Genomic DNA, 21,607 nt, shown 5'->3' on the forward strand with positions numbered 1-21,607 from the left:
TTTTGCCAACCATATTCTCTATTTGTCATGTCTCGTTTATAATATCCTGACAATAACTTGAACCTGGTATTCAATACTTACTGCACAATCCACTTTGTATTGTCTCTGTCCTGTCTTTGTCTATCATACAGTTAGTATTGTATAGTTATCATTATAGTATTGTATAGTTATCATTATAGTATTGTATAGTTAGTAATTAGTACCCTTGTATCCCTTAATTTTACCGAAATTTAGCACGTTATTTATTTGTAATTTCTAGTTTTACATCTCTTGGAGATATATCTTTTATATACTTATAAATGTGCTTGGGGTGAAACACAATTTCGGTACACTGTGTATATTGCTGTATTGACAATAAAGCTCTTGAATCTTGAATCTATTGGCTCAATTGTATGTCTATCAAGTTTATTTCACCTTATTGTCTTAAACCATACATGCTTGCATGTGATTGGTTAGGAGAAGTAGATCCCGCCTCCTCATGCTGACTGAGCTGCAGTGCATTGGGTGAAATGCTAGAACAAGCAATCCCTGATTAGTGAGGAAAAATACTTTCTGCAGTGGAAAAAATAACAGCCTGTAATCGGGATTTGATTCAGGAGGATCAGAACGGAGTCACCAAGAAGACCGGAGGTTGTTTCTACGGGAATTGTAGTACTTCCGACCGTCTTGGTGAGTGACATGAAAGTTAGCATTGCTAGCATGGTACCCGCTTTCCAAGTTTATCGGTGTGTGTGGGTGTGTCGGGTACGCACTGATGAAGTTTTCACAACAGTGTTTGGAGCATTCAGTTGTTCCTACTGATATTGTAAGAATGTGTTTTATGTACAAGTTAATCATGTGATAGTCATGTCTGAGCCAGCTTTATTCCTGCTTTATTCCACTTTTATTCCTTTTTATTCACCTGCGAAGGTTACTGCTGCTGCAATGTGTAAAATTGAAAAGTATCCTGTAGCTGGATAAAGAGTGTTACACAAATCATTACAATTGTTCCAGAGGTTGATTTAAAAACATGAAAACATGGTTTTGTACATGAAAAAATTATTTTAACGATAAATGCTGACTAAAACTTATTGTGAGGTGAGTTCAAGTTGTTTCAGCAAAACTTGATAACTTTCTGGTTAAAGCTGATCAGACTTTGTAAACAACGGTTAAAACTTAATCACTTCTTCTGTTATGTGTTTTTCAGTGCAGACGTTATCAGTTCAATAGTGTATTTGCATTTTGCATAAGGATTGAAATAATGCAATGTTCATATGTTAAACATACTTGAATACATAAGTGTTTGTGTGAGCTGAATTCCAAAGCTGTATGCATTACGGGTTTTTATTGTCATGCAGGCTGGGTTTTGGTTTCCTTCCATCCCATTGGTGGTTATTCATGGACTTTTAATGCTGGAACTGTCCTCTGCGAGGAGATGGTGAGCAATCCCAGACCCTAGAATTCGTCTGCCACAAGGATCGTCCTTCGCTCCTTTGAAGATTCACGGTTTGGTAGGACCCCCCCAGACCAAATAACAGCGCTGACAGTAGAAAAAGAACTAAGGGTGCACCCACTAAGACTTCTTTTCTATTTTTTTTCCTCTTGTCTTCTTCTCCAAGAAGAAGTGAGCTTGAGTTGATTTATTCTTCTGACTCTTGACTTGAGACTTTGGATCACTGACTCACATGGGGGACTCAGAGACACTTGATACAGACTATACATGTGTGATTGTTTAGGTTGTAAGTCGTTTTGCTGGCTATAGTTGTGTCTATGTTGCAGTGTTATCATCTGTGTCATAATAGTGTTCTCCTCAACTCACCTGTCTCCTGCAAATCATTCTCCCTTTAACGCTACCTGACGAACCTAGAACTGGCCTACCGCAGGGTATTAGCTCTGATTGCACACTGCATCAATCTACCCGCCTCTCTCACGTTCTGCTTTACAGTGACTCATGGGCCAGATCCAGAGATACTTTGCTCAAGATACTTCTTTGCTTGGAGAAGCCGAGATATGAGATTTGATTTGAATCCCATATCCTGATATAAGACATTAGGGCTGCTCAATTAATCGAATTTCAATCACGATTACGATCTGGGCTTTCAACGATCATTAAAAATGACTGAGCCGATTATTAGCCCCTCCCTCATGCTTTACTCTCGCGCTGCTCCGTGTGGCAAATCAAGCGCACTGCTCTGCATTTCGAACACGCGTCACAACAATTAAGAGGACCCGAGGGAAGCTCGGAAAGCTAAGCAGAAGTTATTTGGAGAGGAGTGGACTGCCGTTGGTTGAAAAGAGAGGTAAAAAAAACCAAAAAACTTCAGTGGTGTGGAAACATTATGGGTTCGCGGAGTCAGACGTGGATCAAGTAGACACAGTGTGTAAACTTTGCTATTGTGTCGTAGCTGCACCACAGAGCAACACTGCAAAGTTTACATTTTTCATTTATTTCTTTTATTGCAAACATTTGCACTGTTATCAGTATTTGCACACTATTTTATATTATTTTTTAAAGTCATTATTCAATACATTGTTATTGTTAACCCTTTAAAGCCGGTCAGAGCAGCATGCTCGTTTTGTATAACTATTTTTAAATCCCTGTAGAACCTGAACCGCTAAGCTAGCACAATAAATTTTTTTCCATATGAAACCAGAGGAGTTGTACTTACATCTTATGCCATCAGCTTGTCCTAGGTCACGGTTTCCTTCCACATATAGCTTTGCAAAAATTGCATAAAAAGCGCTTGCAGGAACAAAAACATAATATTCCAGAAACACGCTTTGCCGATCCGATCAGCTGTTCTTAACACTTCCCACATTGAAAAAGACGTCAACGCGAACTATCGCAAGTGACATCATTTTCGCGGAAAATGTAGTTTTTTACTTGTAGGCCTTAGAACTCGAATTGCACTGCTGGAAATAGTTTATTTTGATGCACATGCACATTCTTTGCAAATTTGCATCATAGGATTGTTTTTTTTGTTTTTCCTGCAGTGTATATAAAAATTGCTGTATCTCCAAAAATAAAACTATGAAGACACTCAAAATAAATTTCCTGTTGTTGTAAACTATTTTTTGCAACTTTTTTGTATTTAAAGTTTTGAGGGATAAGCCTCTTAAATTTCTCCAAGTAGAAATATATGTAAAAAAACAAAACAAAAACGATTTTCAATTTTTTTGTAGTTTATTGCACTTTTTTGCAATTAATGTAGTTACTATGGACTTAATACATACACATTTTTAAAATATGGGCTATAACAGTTGTATTGATGTATAGCAACTTGAAATGCTCCCACAAATGGCACTACAGCATGTAAAAAAAATATTATAAGCTCTGGCGGACTTGGTTCTATGGTAGATCTTAAAGGGTTAAATAAATATCGTCAAATAATCGTGATCTCAATTTCAGTGAAAATAATCGTGATTATCATTTTTGCCATAATCGAGCAGCCCTATAAGACATTTATCGTCCCGACAACGATATATATCACAAAAATGTTACATTTTCTGTAATTTCTCTAAATTCTGTGAATCTCAGGCAACTTGACTTGTGTGGAGTGTTTTCAGCTGGGCGTCGTGTTTCAGGAATCGAGTGTTTTGACCGATGCATGAAACTACACATTTTTAGACAGAAGTTGAAACAGCTGCCATTTTCTTTGTGAGTATTTATTACACAGCATCTGCTGGGAAAAGCCTGTTTTAACGTTTAAGTCTAAGGTTTATTTTGAGAACCTAACGGCTACTTTTTGCTTGTCATCCGTAAACTCTGTCCATACTCTTTTACGTGACTCTTGTGTAGAAGAGGTTTGAGTGTGAGGTGGGGACCGGTCTCCTGCATAATTTGCATAGTACAGTTTTCTGGTCCATGTCAGACTTTTCATAACCAAACCATGTCCATGCTACAGAGGTAGCCCCTCGTTTAGAAATAAAGTCCTCTGTTTGTTTTGACTGGTCCTTCTGTTTGTCATCATTTCAGTTTATTTTGAAAAATCTCAACAGGATTTTCAGCTTTATTGTGAAAGGTTTATCTGGAAAATAAATAAGCGAACAGAGGAGCCACAGGCTGGGTTTACCGTCGTTGTTGCAAATAACGACGTGTAAAAACAGTTGCTTATCCGTCCGTAGTGTGATTATTTTAAATGTAAGAGAAAGAGAGAACTTTCATTAATATAGCCACTACAGTGACCATCAAAACGATGAAAAAATATTGCCGTAAACAGTTTATTTTGCGACACCACAAAACAAACGATAGCGTAAAATGAAACTATAGATGTTTTCATATTGTCATCATTATATCAGCCCTACCTGAGACCTGAAAATTAATCTCAGTAGCTTTACATTCAGCTGAAAACGGTCCTGGTGAACACTGAAAGTCATCTTCTAATGAAGCCAAAAGAATCATGTCATCTGCAAAAAAGATCTGAGGTTCCCAAACTGAACACTCTCCACTGTCCCTCTTGTCCATTATTATCATGAACACAGTAAGAGACAAATAACCTACCCTCCAGTGCCTCTTTTTGAAAATGGGAAACCCACTCCAGTCTGCCACTTCACAGTCCTCCACCAGAGCCTTCAGCACCTCAGAGTGAAGCTCATCCATTCCCAGCGTCTTGCTACCGAGGAGCTTCCTGACAGCACCTCTGAGCTACAGGCTGTTTTCATTCAGCAGCTTCTCCAGAGTGACTTTCTCGTTCAACCCTTCGTTTTTACTGGGATGGTGCCAAAGTAATTGACGTTAAAAGAAATGTAGATCAATTACATTTTATTTATTCTGCAACTGCAACTGTACTGCCTTCATACCAAGGTATAAATCCTATCGTATTAGAGACAAGACTTCCTATGAGAAAGTACTGGGTAATAGCAGGGAGGAAGAGCCTCATCTTCACAGAAGGAGACCTCTGACAGTACGAGGATTAGAGAGGATCGAGTATATCTGAGTCAATCAGGTGGCGTTAGGGGAAAGAAAAGTCAGAAAAGACACGCATGGAGAGATGATGAACAGCAAAAGCAGTGATATAGAAATGAAAGGAGGGGAAAGTGTTCAGTGCATAATGGGAAGTCATCCGCCTGGGCCCATGACAGGGAAGTGACAGTTCAATGTCATCCACTAGAGGTGGGAATCACCATATATCCCACGATACGATATTATCACGATATTTAACGCGCGATACGATATTATTGCAATTTTTAAAAATATTTTGCGATATTCAGATTCTGTACATAAAGGTAAACTTTATCAATATTCATTTTATCTAATATCAAAGTCTCACACTCAGTCTTTCTCTCATTTCAGTCAGTTTTATTGTTGACAAACTGAACGGTTTGTATTAGTCTAGTCTAGTCCAACTTAACTGAATGCAACCATCTGGTACAATTATAGCTATTCTTAACTATGCAATTTATGATAACTATGCAGCCCATTCAGCAACTGAAGAATTTGAAAGTAAATTAAAACAAAATATAATTTTACATTAAATAAAAAAGTTTTAAACTTAATTAAAATAAAACATGTCTTAAATTAAAAGAAGTAAGCTGTCATGTTTATTGCTGCCAAAAAACAAGTTAAACACATTTGGACAGTGTCAGGATTCTTGCTCAGAAAAAGGAGCTGATCAACATGCTCTGAAGTCAGAGTTCCAGTCCACAAAAACTTTTTTTGTAACAAAATATCGATTTGTGCTGTCCCTGTATCGATACATCATTAGCAAACAAAATATCACGATACTACACAGTATCGATTTTTTCCCCCACCCCTATGATCTACTCAGAACGAGTCAGAGCGTCAACGTGTTGTCACTGAATGTTTTTCAGTGCTCACTTTACTGAATTAAGGGAAAAAGTGTTTTTTATACATGTGTCAGTCTCGACTACATGCATGACTTTTTCATCTTTACATCGAGGTGCCCTGGGCAGAAATTGTTAAATTGCATAGATTTCCAAGCTCTCTGGCCTTACTCTGACCTTGTTCCGTGCTAATTCCACGGTGATGAAGAAAACTCTAACACCATACTGCCAAAGACAGAAAATCCGCATTGCTCTGATTGACATAAGGTATATGATTACTGCGGCTAACGAGAGGATTCGTTTTCTGATTGAAGGATGAATATTCTATTTATATGGCACCTTATTAGAGGTTATCTGATGTGAGGGTATTTGAAACAGATCTTTAGGAATACTGTAATGCCACACATTATCAACCAACCAGTTGAAATCTTCCGTTGCACTGGACAGAAGAGCTACAGGGCATTGTATCAGAAATACCTAAAGCAGTAAAATTGGGGGAAATTATATAAACCTCACATTTTATGAAACATTAGCAGGCATCACAGGCTGTATTACATCTCTGCAGTGGCATGTCGCTTCTGAATCTTTAAACTTTGTTTCTTACATCCTTTCTAAAACAAGTCTGAATAGTCTTCTTGATCAGAGCATCTGGACCACTTTTGGAGTGAATGATAAACTAACAGACAAAAACACATTGGCCCATAGAAACTTATTTTTTGAAGGGCATTTTCCCCATGCAATACTGAGCAAACACCTATCAAAGCGGGGCGACTAATGAATAGGTCTACGGCTTGGCCTTCCTTGGCAGAGTATGGAGTGTTTGAAAAGAGAACTAACTGAATGGCATGCGTTCACGTCAGTGTTTGCATACAAAGAGCTACACTTGTTTTCCTGTGCCTGACTGATGTGTGACAGACCCGGAAAATAAATAAATAAAAGCTAGATTCTGCATTTAGATGTTGGCACAAAAGATTTTTGAGAATGAGTCCCTCAGCATGGGATCTAAACATCAGGTGAACAGATCTGTGAACCTGCTGCCATCCCAGTTTCATGAAAAAGGGTCAAAACGTGTATGCATATCTACATTTCTGTTCAAATAGTTTTGTCAATAATGAATAATTATTGTCTTTAAATAATATTTATGTTTTTTATGGTTGTTTACACTCTAGTTTTTATTCATCGTTTCTGTGAATTTCCATATTATGTGAGTTTCTGTATTTCATACTTGTTAAATCTACATACAATAACATAACTGCTATTCTGTATTGTAGATTCCCATTGATATATATTTTTTTGTGATATTTGCTTTTGTTTCTTTAACCGAGTTCGCTGCTGGGTCAAGGCTGCTTAGTCTGCTCTTTGACTGCTATTCTGCTGTTGTTCAACTCGGCTACACTCAGCCTTTGTGCTTTTGTGTCTGCATGTTTGAAGTAAACATCATTTAGATATCTGGCTGAAACGCTGAAGCATTATCTTTGATTTTGGACTGTCTACATTTGTAGCTGTTTATTATCGTTTTAATACATAAAGCTTGCGGAACAACTCGTGTTTGGCTCATATGGAATCATTTAAACTCTATATTTCAAATGTTTAGACTTGTGCATATCTTTCTGTCCATTTGCTCCCCTCCTTGATAAAGTTGGGATAATTATTGCAAATACCTGGCTCCCCTCCCACCTGTCACACAGATGATGTGATTAGTAATAAATCCCTTCCAACTGAATGATGACATACTCCTGAAACATATCCATGTAATCGTAGCAAAAGATCTATTAGGATTCTGGTCTGATAGTAAAATATTGTCACTTACCAGAGAAAATAAGCTACTCTCAGAGTGGGACACGTGTGTATTGTGTAACAAATATTGATAGCACTCATGTTTTGATGCTGAGGGAACCAAATTCATAGGGCTAATTGTCAAAATACCTCTTTCCACTCAAGCACTGCAAGACTTGAGGGTACTTGTTTGCCTCTTCTGCTCTGATGATACAATAACTCCAAACAAGTTTGCAGCCTCAGGAGTGATGCCTCTCACGCAGTATGTGTGTGTTCCTGGGCTCATACTTCTTTTTCTCGCTGCGAGAGCAGAAAGCGCGTATAAAGCTCTTAGCAATGTTACCGTGATCTAATAGTGCATTTTCACCTTTATGCCTCACTCGCAGCTTGTTACATTTGTTGCTTTATGTTGAAATGTGTCACATGAAAGGGCAGGTGGTATGTTATGATTGAGCCACACATGTATTTTACAGAGTTTGCACCTCGTAACAAAAGGCGACTCCTCAGTTGTGCTGTAGGTGACCTTGTGTACCCCAAAGCAACTACTGGTAAAGCAAAGCAAAGCAGAGCTGCAGCTCACCTGTTTATGTCACAGGTAAATAATGCCTTTGAAACCCCAGCAGTAAATAAATGATGGCAGCCAGTCAGGGGTCTGTTGATTCAAGTTGAGCATTAGCATTTCTACTCCCTGTTAATGGCTGACCCGGTTTTCCCCTAGTGAGGACTAGCGAGCGTGCCGGCTCGTAGATAACAACCTGTGTTAATGACAGGGAGTCCAGCCAATCCCCCCACTGTGTCTTGGTCTAATCTGCTTTGATTACCTTTGCTACCATCTCTATTATCAACAGATTTCAGTCATCAACAAGGAATTACATTAATGCCACTTCCTGTGACCCAGCTGCACGGAGCATGAGCGTGTGTGTGCGGGTACGTTTGTTAACATGTGTATCCCCTCGGGTGAAAGGTTTGGAGCCAAAGGTTGTGAGAGTGAAGATTTTTAAATGAAGTAACACCCACTGGCCTGACATTAGGTATTTTCTTCTCTGCAGAGAATCGTACGCAGAGCGCAGGCAACTCGCTCAGCCGGAGATCAGCTGGTCCCAGAATACACGGGAATATAAGACACCGCTACAGCTCTCTCAGATCATTTAGTATTATTTGTGCATTTGAGGAAAGATGCAGAGCAGGAAATCTGTGGATGTGTGGCAGGCGGGCACAGACACGTCTCTAGTGGCTATGGGAGAGCGTACCATGAATAAATTTAGCTCTGTCCCCAGGAGATTGCCTTCAATCACGAAGCATAAGGTGTCAATGCGGCGCCCTGTGTGCATGCACCAAATTACCTTCCACCAGATTGCTGAGCTGGGTCTAATAGGAATAGGGGAACAGACTGAAGAGGATGGACTGCTAATTAATCTGGCCAAAGTCAGAGCCCATGTCCTGGGGCTGCTGTCAACTGGTCAAGTTGAGGCCAGGGATGGCTACACATGCTGTCCAATAAGCAAAAGTATTTACTAGGAGGGCTTTCTAAAACATAAATGCACACAAAATCTGCAATCCGTGTTCAAAAAACAAACAAAAAAAATGCAATGACGAGGTTGACGTAATCGAATGTTTATGGAGTGCCAAACCCCAGAAGCCCTGTAATGCAGACTATAATCACCAATGTGTTTGTGTAGCATAACAGCAACGAATGTTTCCAGTAAATTCTATGGTGTACGAACCATAACATTAAAGGCCATATCCAGTATTCAGCACAAGCTGAAATATTAACATGTCAATTTACATACAAATTTTCAGGCATCTAAAAGCGAAAAAACTCTTTCCCAAGCCATTTTCCCATTTTGAATAATAGGTGGCTTTCTCAGATCCAGTTGATTGACTAAACAAAGACATGACTAGTGCATTAAAGCAATTGTTTATTGCCAGTGAATCATGGCATATGTATAATTTTGCTGTAAATGGTTATTAACCGATACAGAAACCATGGATTTGTGTAATAGCTGGTAATCATTCTACCTCAGGATGTGTTTTCTACCTCATACGCAGGGTTAAAGAATTAGAGTGTAGTCAATTACATTTAGCAGGTCACAGAAATTGATTTACTGCCTAAGGAAATTTTTTTTTTCCAGTTGGGCTCTGGCTCTGTGGTGGCATTCTGCTCACATAATCAAGGATGAGCGTTGCCTGTCTACCCAATCTACTACTTGGTCCCACAGGGAAAAATGACTTGCAGCAGGAAAACCTGCATGAATACTAATTCGCCTACTTGGCTTTAACAGCTTTTGCAAGCAAGTCTCATAGGAATTTGTAGAATATGATGCCTTTCCATCTTTCCATATTAATTACCCCAATTGAAAATAGGGAGAGCAAAAGATGGGCATGGAGGACGAGAGTGACAGAGGAAGAGTTACAAGAAAAGAGAGAGATGGAATCATGGGAATAGCTCTAAGCAGGGACTCTGCTCTTCATTCTAAATGCGGTTAATTATAATGTGATTTGAAGCATCTCGGGCAGAAATCTGGCAATCTAGATTTGGAGCTCTCTGACCAGAGCCCCGGTTTGGGTCTCTTCATTAAAGCTCAACATAGCGGCCCTTCTCGTGTTCTCAGCTTAAGGATCACAGAAATGGGATTGAGGCTGGAATAAAGCTAGGACACAGGAGTTTGTTCAAATGTACGACACATGAACTCGTAGTCCTGTAGTGCCTTTTAAAATAACTTTAGCCAATAACGTCACTTGCCAAGGTGTATTTAAAAATCAAATCTTGCAGTTGAATTAAACAGAAAAACTTATTATTTTAATAAAAACTAAATATATATAAAAATAATTATAGGATTTGCTGTACAGCTGATAGATCTTCATGTTTGTGCAGATGTCATTGGGATAGCCAGAGGCAGTCTTTGTAATTCATTTAAATATGCTTTTCTTAGTGGCACCTACACCAGTGGAAACAAGGTCAGTGCAGTTAAATATGTCTTAGTGGTACACGTTTTTAATATCAGTCCTTTCTTCTGTATGAAAATGATTTGCTCTTTATGATTATGAGAGTAAATTTTCCTTGATCAGATGCATACAGCGCATCCTTTTCATATAATGAAAAGTAAGTAATAGTTTTCCTATTACACTGCTATAAACATCAGAGTGGGATTCATCAGCATTTGGAGCGTTCAGTTGTGCCCTGCACCCTGTCACGGCAGATGGCCCCGCCCCTCCCTGAGCCTGTTCTGCCAGACGTTTCTTCCTGACAAAAGGGAGTTTTCCCTTCTCACTGTCACCAATTGCTTGCTCACAGGAGGTCATCAGGTTTGGTGTTATTGAACTGTCTCTACCTTACAATAAAGTGCCTCGAGTTACTGCTAGGGCTGTGCGATATGACCAAAATCTCATATCCGGATATAAGAATTCTATCGTCCCGATAACGATATAAATCACAAAAATGTAACATTTCCTGTAAATTCAGTGAATCTTGGGCAGCTCGACTTGCGAGAAGTGTTTCCAGCTGCGCGTCATGTAGCTGGAGTCGAGTGTTTTAACTGATGCATGAAACGATACATTTTTAGACATAAGTTGTAACGGCCACCGTTTTCTTTGTGAGTATTTATTACATGGCGTGCTGTGGGGAAAAACCTGTTCTAACGTTTGAGTCTAAGGTTTATTTTTTAGCAGCTGACGGCTCTTTTTTTACTTCTCATCCGTAAATAATCTGCTCTTTCACGTGATTCAGTTTATTTTGAAAAGTCTCAACAGGATCTTGAGCTTTATTGTGAAAGGTTTATGTGGAACATAAACAAACGGACACGCGGTGGTGTTACCGTCGTTGTTGCTAACGACAACGCATAAAAACAGGCGCTTGTCCGTCTGTAGTGTGGTTATTTTAAATATAAGAGAAAGAGAGAAAGAAGAAATTAATATAGCCACTACAGTGACCATCAAAATAATGAAAAATATTGCCGTAAACAGTTTATTTTGCGACACCACGAAACAAACGATAGCGTAAAATGAAACGATAGACGTTTTTATATCGAACAGCCCTAGTTACTGCTATATAAATAAAATGAAATCGAATTGAGAAAGAACTCGACATTACTCTCCTGCAGTAGTAATTTGCTAGTGTTCAGGCAGTGGTAGAAAAGCCATTGTACAATCAGCAGTATCTTTCCTGTTAAGACTCCTTAGATGTTCAGTGATAAACACATCGACTGCAGGATCATGTGGTTACACGAAACAGATGGAAACAGAATTGTTTGGATGTTTAGTGGATTTCTGCAGCAATACTGCAGTCAAATATTATGAAACTGATGGTTATTGACTGAAGTAAAAGAGCAGTTACCTAAAACTTGCACATTATTGTACAAGTAGACACTTTGATTTTAGAAAGTCACCTAGACTTATTTGAAAATGCCACAAAGATAACATAAAAGGTTCAAAATGTGAAATAAAATAATAAATTATTTGTGGATTTTTGTCATCAGTGATGATATCATAAAAACGTTCAGAGAACAGTCATGACCTTAATAGTGTGAGGTTGCATTTCATTAACTTTAATACAGTTTATTGGTAAAAGCACAGGACACCACCACTACAGGACTTGGGCACCTTGCAGTCACTGAATCAACCACAAACTCCTGTGCACACTAATGTATCCGAGAGTCAGATGTGAGAAAATCGGTCCGACAAGTAAACCTTAGACCAAATTGTGAAATGCAGCAGGACAATGACCTCAAGCACGGCAGCAAATCTCCCCAGTCAGAGTCCAGACCTGACTGAGAAGCTGTGGTGGGGCTTTAAGAGAGCTGTGCATAAATGAATGCCTCAGGCCTTAATGAACTGAAGCAACATTTTAAAGAGTGCTCAGAAGCTCCTTCACAAAGATGTGAAACACTGATACTCGTGGAAAAATAAATCCCTTCCCCCTGCTGCTAAAGATGCTACAGCAAGCTACAGAATCATGCAGTGCACTTACTAGGGCCATATTATACCGTTCACAGTAATACCGGTATAATGTTAGGCAACGATAGGAAAATGAAATATCGCGATAGAATATGAGTAAAACGCGCATGCGCAGTGCCTTTGTTTTCATACGCACATGGCCGATTGTTGAGTGAAACAGATGAACCAGAATTGGTTTGTAAAAATGGTGCAACTTCAGTGATGTGGAACTGGTTTGGTGTTTGTCCGTCAAAGCACATTTTTTGCAGAACATGCGAGCGGCCGTCGTTATTGTCGTATTTGTCGGACTAAGATGCTCTTAAATCTGGGAGTAATCTGGGTCCTAAACCCCCCTCTTCAGGTCAAACGAACACTGCAGCATCACTGAGAGTTAAAAACTGTCTAAGTTCTTTCATCTTTAATAAAACGATCAGCATTGCTGCTTTACCAGGTGTAACTATGAAGTTTAACTTCCAGGCATTCATGAAAACAAAATGTATTACGTCTGTGAAGGTTCTTAGTCATCCAGGTCATCGTAGTCAAAGGAGCTTGCAAAGAAAAGCGTCTGGACTTCTTTAAGTTGCTTGAAGACGTTTCACCTCTCATCTGAGAAGCTTCTTCAGTTCTAAGGTCAAATGGTGGAGAGTCCCAGATATAAACCTAGTGGGAGTTTCCCCCCACAGAGGGACAAAAGGACCCCCTGATGATCCTCTAATCGCCTGAGCCAAGGTGTGAAACTGGGTGTGGGTCCCCATCAATGTAGAGAGACTGTGTCTCTACATTGGAGAGACCAAACAGCCACTTCACAAGCGCATGGCACAACACAGAAGAGCCACTTCCACAGGACAAGACTCAGCTGTCCATCTGCATCTTAAGGATAAAGGACACTCTTTCGAGGATGCCAACGTTCACATTTTGGACAGAGAGGACAGATGGTTTGAAAGAGGAGTGAAAGAAGCCATCTATGTCCACTGTGAGCGACCATCTTTGAACAGAGGCGGGGGTTTACGACACCAACTCTCTGCCATCTATAATCCAGTTTTGAGATCCCTTCCCAGACGCCTTAACGCCCACTCACATCCTGGGCCATCTGACCTCAGGAATTCGCATGATAAGGTGGGGCCAGGTTTCACAATGAACACACCCGAAACTCTGGCTGATGGGGACCCACACCCAGTTTCACACCTTGGCTCAGGCGATTAGAGGATCATCAGGGGGTCCTTTTGTCCCTCTGTGGGGGGAAACTCCCACTAGGTTTATATCTGGGACTCTCCACCATTTGACCTTAGAACTGAAGAAGCTTCTCGGATGAGAGGTGAAACGTCTTTAAGCAACTTAAAGAAGTCCAGACGCTTTTCTTTGCAAGCTCCTTTGACCAAAATGTATTACATTTAACGGAGTTAGAAGTTAGCAGGAAGTTAGCTCGCTAGTTTCGCTAGTTACCTAAGCATGATATTGCATGTTCTGACTGAGAGATTTCTGGAAAAATTCAAACGTACAGCTCTGCTATCACTTCCAACATAAATGAAGACAGGAAACTAAACAGCAGTGACGTTTGTAGGGTTACTGAAGTTGGGCTAGCTGGTATATAATGATGTGCTACGTGATTGCTAGCGACACAGCTATGTTAGCATATCATAAACAGTGAAGCTGGAGGACGAACACTAACACTTTTCCACTTATAAAAGTTAACGTGAAGGTTCTTCATGGTTAGAGACAAATGCAATCGCATGGCAGGATGCTGTAAACGGACCAAACTTCAGTCAGGAGAACAACTGAGATAATCAATCCACAATATGAGGTCAGTCATTAATATACTGCAACAACATGGGAATAGAGCAGCTGCCAGAGAATTCAACATTAATGAATCAATGGTACAGAAGTGGAGGAAGCAAGAAGAATGAGTTTAATAAAGTTTGATTTATCTGACTGCTTTGTTTCGCTTAATGTGCCTTATAATCCTGTGCACCTTATGGTCCAAAAAATGCGTACTGCACACTGCAGTTTAATGTTGCAAAGCACCTCTTTTTAACTTCAGTGGATATTATACATGGTTATGCGCAGGATATGTCAGCCCATTTCTACTGGAAATGCCTTTTGGTTAAACTTTCAGCAAGGAATTTGCATTTGCACTGTTAAATTTTTATAAAGCTTTAATGTACATAAAAACCAGCTTCTTGTTTAAGTGAAAATAAATGGAAGGTTGTCTTTTTGCGCTAGTAATGTTGTGGAGTTGTATTTTGTCTCGCATCAATTATATCGTCGGTTATATCGTTATCGCAAATTTTCAAATATATATCGTGATAAATATTTTTGGCCATATCGCCCTGCTCTAGCACTTACCTTTACACACACGGCTTCTGCATTTTGAATTTTAGTTAAATAAATAATTGCATAGTGTAAAAGGTCACGTGTTGCTGTTCATATGAAGTTCTAACCCTGATAGGTGTCAGATGGCTTTTATTACATCCTGTTACATGAAACCTTGGACGCTGACGATCATATTTAACTCCAAACTCACAAATATAATGTCTTTGTTATTTCCAACAACAAATGATAATTTTTCGCATGAGGAAGCCAACATGTTGTGCTTGCAGATTGTGAACAGTCTTAGTGCAAGGGACCTCTGGTTTTTTTTTTGACACGCCCAGGAATGCAGACCGTGATATGTATTCTATGATGCTGTAGTGAAAAAAAAAATTCTTGTAATGAAAGATCAAAGTCCCATGGACATGTAACATCCTTCCATAAAGACGGTATCCAGCTGTAGATGGGAGCAACTCTGCGCTTTTATATATGCCCACTGAAATCCTCCCTAAAGCATCATCATAATAAGGGTTTTAGGCGTCCAAGCTGAGCAGATTTTCACTTGGCCCTTTGTGTCAGAGAATCTCACCTGGCCTTTGGAGTGGGGGCAGAGGGGAGCAAACCTTCCTGCCCTGACTATGGAGAGACAGCCTTCCTCTGTAACCCACTCTCATTCACAGACATCATTCATGTGCAAATCATTCTTGGACCTATTGTTCACCCACTGCGCTCTCAGATACTTGCTGAATCAAGTGATAAATGTAATGGCAGGGCTGGAGATATGTTTCATATTGTGAAAACGTATAATAATTTGTTGAAAGAGGGAGAACCAACTTCATGCAACTAGCTGGAACAATAACCAACTTCAATTTCTGAAGAATAATATATTTTTTGTTGTTCTATTTGACACTACAAACGAACACATATTCAGCCTTCAGTGAAGGCACTACAACTGTAGCACTGTTGTTGCAGTTGTCCAAACTCTTGCCCTCAAAAGGCTACAAATGATCCATTTTAGTATGAAGGATGGCAGTAACATAAAGCTCCTAGATAAAAACTGTTTTTACAAATATCTATCAGTCACATTACAATTTAGGCGCTACAGTTTGCTAATCAAGGACTGTTTAAAATAGTTCGACCACTTTATTCTACTTTAATATTAGCTGCACTGTTAGAAGAAATTTGGGGACGCCCTACAGACAACACTGAAGGTAATGAGACAAAATTATCCCACGATGAAATCAGACATTGAAAAAACATGAACAAACATGCCGAACAGAGGACATGTTGGTGTCACAGCAGGAAGAGCAGTGATGAAATTGATTACATTAAACAACAGCAATCTGTTTTGGTGAGCTAGCTCCGGGGTCCTGCTACACAAGCTAACGTGTAAATGAAATTGAGCATAAAATCAGTTTTTCCTTTTATGAGAAATCACAACGTCTGTTGTGAAAAATCTAACGTCTGTAACCCTCGTAAGTTAAAGGAATAAGTGATCATTTGCAGAAGGAATATTACGCTGCGAGTTTAGGAAAAAGAGAGTCCGTCAGTAGTTTGTCTTCCTCTCAGCCTGTGTCTATGTCCCAGAAAGCCACCTGAGTAATTTCTCAAGGTGTTGATTCCACAGACTGCCATCCCTATACACGTACAGTGCTATCGGTGGTGTAGAAACGGGCAGTAAATAACAGCTGCCCTTATGCACACACATCAGTATTTTCAAACTGCATCAACAAAGGCCGATTAGAAGTTGTACTCGCGTTATATTCTCCTGAACAGAAACAACTGATGTAGCTACAGATAAACTGCAGAATTCAAGGTGCAGGTAGCAGCAGGGCATTAATCGTGGAACAAAAGTCTCCGAGACGCAGGTCTATCAAGCCTTCCTAACAAAATGAACTGTTTTTGTTTCAGCGTTCAAGGGCAAAATCACTAATCCCAGCCAAAGTAAACAGTTTACCAAAAACTGTTGATCGGTGGAAGATTGTTTAACGCAATATAATGGTGCCGGATCTCTTTGAAAGAGCTGAAGCCTGTTTAATCAAAAGCAAAGCCTTTTGTCTCTTTAACACACATACCAAAGAAGCTGCCGAAGAGGCCACATCAGAATGAATGAATATTTAATTGAGGCCTATTGAGGCAGAAGATCAAAATGACCTTGCTTTAAATGATTATTCACTGATAAAAATAAAAGTAGGGTAGGACAGAATGGAAGCTGTACACTCAAGAGCCTTTTTCCAACGCTGTTCAACAATTGAACATGGAGACCTAGCGCACGAGACAATTTCTCTTAGAATGGTGGACAATGACCATATGCAGCCATGAGGTACTGTAGGTTGTGTGTTGAAGTGCAATTACATGATGGTGTCTCCGTTTTTTCTCTTTGTGCACTAGGTTAGTTTGGTTTCTGATAAAGACGAATATACTGGCACCGCTCTCGCTCCCCTTTTTACCAACTGCTGTTGTGTAGCTGGCTTGAGATGCGTGGTCCTCGTGTTCGATCGGTACTGCAGTGTTGCTGTCCCCAGGTGTCACACTTTAACCTTTGTTGTATATGGTAGCTACAGGGATGGAGCTATGGGGATGCGTAAAGGTGAGTCACAGTACTCTATATAAAAATATAACGTGTCCACACGTAGGGATGGGTATCGAAAACCGGTTCTTGTTGAGAACCGGTTCCCACTGTTTCAATTCCTTGGAATCGTTTGCCACTTTTATAAACGATTCCCTTATCGATTCCAGTCGCCCCGAATGACGTCATCACGTTGAGTAGCGTCTTTTACCCAGTAGGAAACACGGCGCCTGAGCGGCACAAACGCTCAAAAGTTTGGTTACACTTTATGAGAAAGGATGACAACAGGGCAACGTGCAATACTTGCAAAGTAGAGATTTCATCAAAGGGAGGAAACACTACGAACATGCAAAAGCATTTGCTCAAAAAACACGCGATTGCGTTCAACGAATGTCGTGTTTTTGATCCGCTCCGGACTAGCGAAGCTCAACCCAGCAGCAGCGGTAGCGTTTCCACGTCCTCTCCCGTTAATACTGCAGGTAACTAATCAATTAGCATTGCACATTATGTTAGCGCGATTTACCTTATTACAAAACCTGCTATTACTGTGCGTTGCATTTAGATAACCATGATGAGAGAGACAGAGTCTGGCTGGCTCAGATGCTGGCAGTTCTCACTGCAGTCTACCGGTAGCGTCTCCTTTCAGGCCAGGATAGACGAATGTCACCGAGCAGTGTCTAAGTTTGTGGTCAAAGGCTTGCACCCATTTGCCACAGCAGATGCCCCCGATTTCACTTTGGTAAGTGAATGTGTTTAATTGTAGGCAGGGACATTACTGGATATTCTTGTGTAATTGCTACAGAATAATTTATGTTAAACTTTGTTATTGCTACAGGAGAATATTTATTTTATTATTTTACATATACATTTTTTTTCCTGGGGACCCTGTGACACCCCATTGAAGAGCTGTAGGCTGTGGATCCCTTAAGATCTCACTGTTGGGTTTGTAAGGCCATGTTACTCCTAAATTTCTATCTTGTTCAAAGAGAAGATATAAAACACAGTTCTAAGCTAATCGACTTTAGTGTTCTCCTTTTTAAAAAAAAAAGAATCGATAAGAGAATCGATAAGGAATCGAATCGTTAAACAGAATCGAAAATGGAATCGGAATCGTTAAAATCTTATCAATACCCATCCCTATCCACACGTTACAAATAGACATTGTTGTGCATGTTATTGTTGCGCTTGCTTATTTTGTTAATCCGCATTACAAACGGTAAGAAGTATTTCTTTGGAAATGAGCTACTACTGATCTTTTGCATTACTACAAATTACTCTTTCACTTTTCAAGCCATTATTGGGGGGAAAAAGAGCTCTCGTCTTTAGCCTATGCAGCCGTGGACCTTTTCCACAATAAAAAAAACTCAAGGAAAGAGAAAATTGAAGCGTTCCATAAGTCTGACATTGCTTCACACAAATGTTCTGTTTAGGGTTCCTTGCTTTGACAATTGTGCTTTTTTATTTCCATCTGAAAGGAAATGTGCTCGCAGTCAAGCAGTCTCTCTGCCCTTTGGTTTCACATTGAACCAGTGGGAGTAGTTTGATTGCTTATACTTTAGCTGCCATGCTATTACTGTGATCAAGGACAGCTGAGTCTACATTTGATAACTTCACATTTGATAAAGAGACAAAACCTTGAGTTCCTCATTTTATAGAAACACACAAGGAACTGAAGAGTCCCATCCCACCCATATAGTTTTTCATCAATTCCAATGTCAGTCATGTCAACTCGCACAAGAATCCACGTCTCACAATCATACTATGAAAACAAAACCGAACGCAGCCATGAGAGAGCAAGAACGCCTCTCAGGACTGTTTTTAAAATGTCATATATATAAATAACCATCAATACTGCGTTTAACATGCAATTACAAAACATCATTATTGTATTTGTTCTTAAAATATGACACTATTTTAAGGATTGTATGGATTCAGGGACCTCAAAGGAAGATGATTTTTTTTTTTTCTGCCTGTCCCGTTTGGCTCTTTTGCCATCAGAATTATTGTCTAAAGGCGAGGAAAGATGCCCAACGGATTTACTTTACCAAATTGACCATCCCAGCCTTGCCATAATGGTCTATTTGATTCATCTTTTATTGTTTATTTTATTTATTTATTTCACTTGCTAGATATGGGACAGACTTGAATGAGGAAAAGAAAAGGGAGAAAGGAAGAGGGGGGAAAAACAGTGGAGAAGAGGGACGGGGATAAAGGGCAAAAAAACCCCCAAAAACCAACTAAATAAGCAGACAAAAAATACATATATCAATCACCTGGATCACCTGTTGAGAAAGAAAACAAGCAGAAGAAAACGAGAGCAATACCATAAACAACATCACAATGATATATGGGAATATAACAGTAAATACTAAATATTAAACATTATTGTGCAGCACGTAACATCGACAGCGCACAGTGTGCTTTGAGGCAGGGCTGGAGATATGTTTCATATTGTGAAAACGTATAATAAGACTTATCGGAGCACTCGCATTTGTTGAAAGAGGGAGAACCAACTTCATGCAACTAGCTGGAACAATAACCAACTTCAATTTCTGAAGAATAATATATTTTTTGTTGTTCTATTTGACACTACAATCGAACACATATATTCAGCCTTCAGTGAAGGCACTACAACTGTAGCACTGTTGTTGCAGTTGTCCAAACTCTTGCCCTCAAAAGGCTACAAATGATCCATTTTAGTATGAAGGATGGCAGTAACATAAAGCTCCTAGATAAAAACTGTTTTTACAAATATCTATCAGTCACATTACAATTTAGGCGCTACAGTTTGCTAATCAAGGACTGTTTAAAATAGTTCGACCACTTTATTCTACTTTAATATTAGCTGCACTGTTAGAAGAAATTTGGGGACGCCCTACAGACAACACTGAAGGTAACGAGACAAAATTATCCCACGATGAAATCAGACATTGAAAAAACATGAACAAACATGCCGAACAGAGGACATGTTGGTGTCACAGCAGGAAGAGCAGTGATGAAATTGATTACATTAAACAACAGCAATCTGTTTTGGTGAGCTAGCTCCGGGGTCCTGCTACACAAGCTAACGTGTAAATGAAATTGAGCATAAAATCAGTTTTTCCTTTTATGAGAAATCACAACGTCTGTTGTGAAAAATCTAACGTCTGTAACCCTCGTAAGTTAAAGGAATAAGTGATCATTTGCAGAAGGAATATTACGCTGCGAGTTTAGGAAAAAGAGAGTCCGTCAGTAGTTTGTCTTCCTCTCAGCCTGTGTCTATGTCCCAGAAAGCCACCTGAGTAATTTCTCAAGGTGTTGATTCCACAGACTGCCATCCCTATACACGTACAGTGCTATCGGTGGTGTAGAAACGGGCAGTAAATAACAGCTGCCCTTATGCACACACATCAGTATTTTCAAACTGCATCAACAAAGGCCGATTAGAAGTTGTACTCGCGTTATATTCTCCTGAACAGAAACAACTGATGTAGCTACAGATAAACTGCAGAATTCAAGGTGCAGGTAGCAGCAGGGCATTAATCGTGGAACAAAAGTCTCCGAGACGCAGGTCTATCAAGCCTTCCTAACAAAATGAACTGTTTTTGTTTCAGCGTTCAAGGGCAAAATCACTAATCCCAGCCAAAGTAAACAGTTTACCAAAAACTGTTGATCGGTGGAAGATTGTTTAACGCAATATAATGGTGCCGGATCTCTTTGAAAGAGCTGAAGCCTGTTTAATCAAAAGCAAAGCCTTTTGTCTCTTTAACACACATACCAAAGAAGCTGCCGAAGAGGCAGATTTTTTACATGAACGCTCTCAGTATCCATGTACCATTGCACTTTGAACCTTGTGCACTGTGCGGGGCTCGAGTTTAGCAACTGAATCACTCAAGGTGAAAAATGTGTATTTATGTATCTATTCATAGTTTTCATCACAGGAATTTTAGGAATGCTAAAAGTACGCCTTTCTCCCACTGTCCGCCGGCTATTTTTACTGGGTTTGTTTAGCCAAAATGGTGGATGGCTGTTAAATTTGATGGGGCCAAATGGCATAATCCCTCCTTCTCCATGCCAACCCATGTTATCAATGGCGAGTCATTAAACTCGTACTGAAAATAAGTGATGATTAGAAGATATATGTTATTGTTTTAGCGTTGTCTCTACTGCCCCACAACACTGACTACAGTACAATTACCCTGAAACTATAATTACTGGATCATTGCTACGGCACTTTGGAATTTCTTGCCCTTCAATTCCCAAATGATAGTATTATTGACC

Source organism: Mchenga conophoros, linkage group LG19, assembly GCF_057382185.1.
Source record: "Mchenga conophoros isolate Kocher_MC1m ecotype Shallow Benthic linkage group LG19, M_conophoros_male_GT1.1, whole genome shotgun sequence".
NCBI lineage: Eukaryota > Metazoa > Chordata > Actinopteri > Cichliformes > Cichlidae > Mchenga > Mchenga conophoros.